General features: G+C 40.2%; 1 pseudogene; it reads left to right on the plus strand.

Moving 5' to 3' along the window:
- Nucleotides 1–2,855: 2,855 nt before the first annotated feature.
- LOC111727298 lies at nt 2,856–2,965 on the plus strand (annotated as a pseudogene).
- The last annotated feature ends 434 nt before the right edge of the window (nt 2,966–3,399 follow it).

The following is a 3,399-nucleotide window of genomic DNA, read 5'->3' on the forward strand; positions in this document are numbered from 1 at the left end:
TTTTTAATTGTGCACCTAAAACTGTGTTAAGAGAGCATATCTCATGTTAAGTATTGTCATTAACACAATAAAATTTTAAAAAATGAAATAAAATTTAAAAAAATTTTTTAATGTAAAAAAAGTTTAATTTTATGTCATGTGAATTTCACCTTAATTTAAAAGAAATAAATGAACTAAAAAGAGTAAAGAGCACCAAATATACATTTGGCCAAATGACTGTTAAAATCAATAACCAAAACCCACTGAGGCAGGTTGATCACTTGAGCTCAGGAGTTTGAGGCCAGCCTGAGCAAGAGCAAGAGCCCATCTCTTAAAAAAAAAAATAGGTGCGCATTGTGGCAGGTGCTTGTAGTCCCAGCTACTCAGAGGGCTGAGGCAAGAGAATCACTTGAGCCCATGAGTTCAAAGGGGTTGTGACCTATGACACCATGGCACTCAACCCCAGGGTGACTGAGACTCTGTCTCCAATTTAAAAAAACAAACAAATCGGCTCGGCGCCTACAGCCCAACCGGCTAAGGCGCCAGCCACGTACACCTAAGGTGGCGGGTTTGAATCCCCAGCCCGGACCCGCCAAACAACAATGACGGCTGCAACCAAAAAATAGCCAGGCATTGTGGCGGGCGCCTGTGGTCCCAGCTACTTGGGAGGCGGAGGCAGGAGACTCGCTTGAGCCCAGGAGTTGGAGGTTGCTGTGAGCTGTAATGCCACGGCACTCTACCCAGGGGGACAGCTTGAGGCTCTGTCTCAAAAAAAAAAAAAAAAAAAAAAAAAATCCCAATATTACCATCTAAAATAAATGGCCATGGCACAAGCTAAAAAGTTTCCAAAGTTTGTTACTTTTTAAATTATTACATTTTACTCACCAAACCTAAATTTTGATTTTTATCCTGTAGGAGCATTAATTTCTTTGCACTGTTGCCTGCTAGACTGCTCCTGTGGTGGCTCTAATGAACATCTGGACACTAATTAAATGCTTACTTTCAAATTTCCAGGTAAGCTTGAAGATACAAGATCACAGGAGGTATGGGTATTAGAAGCCATATTTCTTGGAAAGCTTACCTGCTTCTTCCAATAGATCTTCCTTTTCAAACAGACCTGGTTCAAGTTTAAATAGTACAGATTTAGCTATTGTCTCTAGAATGAAGGTTGGGAACACAGGAGCTTGAGATGGACAAGGTGAGGTGAAGTGGATGTCAACAGTCTGCTCAGAACATGCCCTATCACAAGGTTTCCTGAAATTAGTTGACTTTGTCCTTCCAGATGAAGGTGACCATCTCATCCACTTTACCCTTCACTTCCCCAGTTTTAGCACCAGAAGTCCCACATCCCAGGAAATTTCTCAGTTCCAAGCAAACAAGATGGTTGATGTCCTAAGAATTTATCTTCCTTACTTGCAGTTGTACCATATGCAAACAAGACAGCCTGAGTGGAATTCAAATTGCTGCAAAGTTTTCAAGTTAAATCTACGTACTCTGTGGCCTTTGTCTCTTTGATCCGTCACCTATCACAGCATCAGTCTCCGTCACTGAAGAGGACCCCCACCTGGTTACTGTACAACATCACTAAGAACAGTAAATGAGACAAAGGTCTCTACATTGTGTTAAAAATCTTTGGTTTTCTGTTTTTTTAAAAAGCAACAATCTAAATTCACACATATGATCTTGAATATCTTCTTTTAAGCTCTTATTTTGAAATTTACCTTCTCTGCTCATAAACATTACTTTGCAGGGGAATAATCATTTACCTACTTGAGTTAAATAAACTCAGTGCAGAGGGAGAAGCTCTGCCCTTCTCCCTTGAGCCCTGGCCCATTGCCATGTATTTGCATGTACACAGAAAAACGTCCAGTGAGGTCCTCACAGAAGAAGACAAAGTGTCCCAAGATTAAAGACTAATGATAGTCTTTGACTATCATTAGTCTAAAGACTAAGGAAATTCTTTGTGACTCAATCTGAATTAAGAATCTTATGTTTATGTTTCTATGGAGTTAATAGCTTTCCTGGCTTCCTAGTGCTGTTATAACAAATTACCACAAACTCAGTGGCTTAAAACAACAAAAACTCATGTTTTTATAGTTCTGGTGGTCAGAAGTCCAATGTGGGTCTTCCAGGCTAACATCAAGTTGCTGGCAGCTCTGCATTCCTCTTGGGACCATGGGGGATCCCTACCTTTGTCTTTTCCGGTTTATTCTCTGGCTGATGGTCCCCTGTCAGCAATCTCTTCACTCTGTCGTCCTATCTCCTTCCCTGATGCTGACTTCTCAGCCTTTCCTTTCCATTTTTAAGGACTTTTGTGATTAAATTGGGCTCACCTAGATAATCCAGGACAACCTCCCAATCTCGAAATCCTTAATTTAAGTCACATCCGCAAAGTACCTTCTGTTATATAAAGTGACCTATTCACAAACTTCCAAGATGAGGACATAGATATTCTTTGGGGTCATTATTTTGCCTACTATAGTAATTAAAACACCATCCTGAAAAGTTATTGGATTTGACACTAATGGGACTCTATCTTTGGGTCTTATTTTCCTGAGTTTATTTAGGCATCTAAGAGTTTCTAAACAAATTTGAAAAGATTTTCACATTTTGAATGCACTGTATGCTAATGTGTTCCTGTCTCGATCATCTGGGAACATGATGAAAATGTGGGGCTTCTGTTAACTCCCATCTCCATAAGCAGGAGATGATGACCTCGTCTCAAGGTGATCCCACAATCCTCTTATCTTTTACCTTGGTACACATCAAGCAATGAAACCAGGTATGATGATAAAAAATGGCCTGGCATAATATTACACAATGTTTTAGAACAAAAAATTGGTTTCTGCATTTGCCCTTCCCCTATGAGAAAAAATCAGGGGAGATATCATGATCACGAAGGTGGTTTTCCCAGGGCGAGGCTTATCCATTGCACTCTGGATATGCGGACCCCTGCAATTTCCCCAAAATGTGGGAAGCTCAACTGCATAAAATAGACACATTTTAAGAAAGGAAAAAACTGTATTAAAATTATAATACTTGGCCGGGGCAGTGGCTCATGCCTGTAATCCTAGCACTCTGGGAGGCCAAGGAGGGTGGATTTCTTGAGTTCATGCGTTCAAAACCAGCCTGAGCAAGCCAGACCCCCATCTCTACTAAAAATAGAAAAACTAAGGCAATTGGATCACTTGAGCCCAAGAGTTGAAGGTTGCTGTGACTTATGATGCCATGGCACTCTGCCCAAGGGGATTGTTTAAGACTCTGTCTCACACACACACACACACACAAAATTGTAATACTCAATATATGCCATTTACATTTGTTACTTTGTATATTGTATCTTGTATCTCTTGAAATTGCAGAAGTCAAATGTGTCTTGAGTTACGATTTTAATACAGTCTCTCCCTTTCTTAAAATGTG

Source organism: Otolemur garnettii, unplaced genomic scaffold, assembly GCF_000181295.1.
Source record: "Otolemur garnettii isolate 467f Iridium unplaced genomic scaffold, OtoGar3 scaffold00099, whole genome shotgun sequence".
NCBI lineage: Eukaryota > Metazoa > Chordata > Mammalia > Primates > Galagidae > Otolemur > Otolemur garnettii.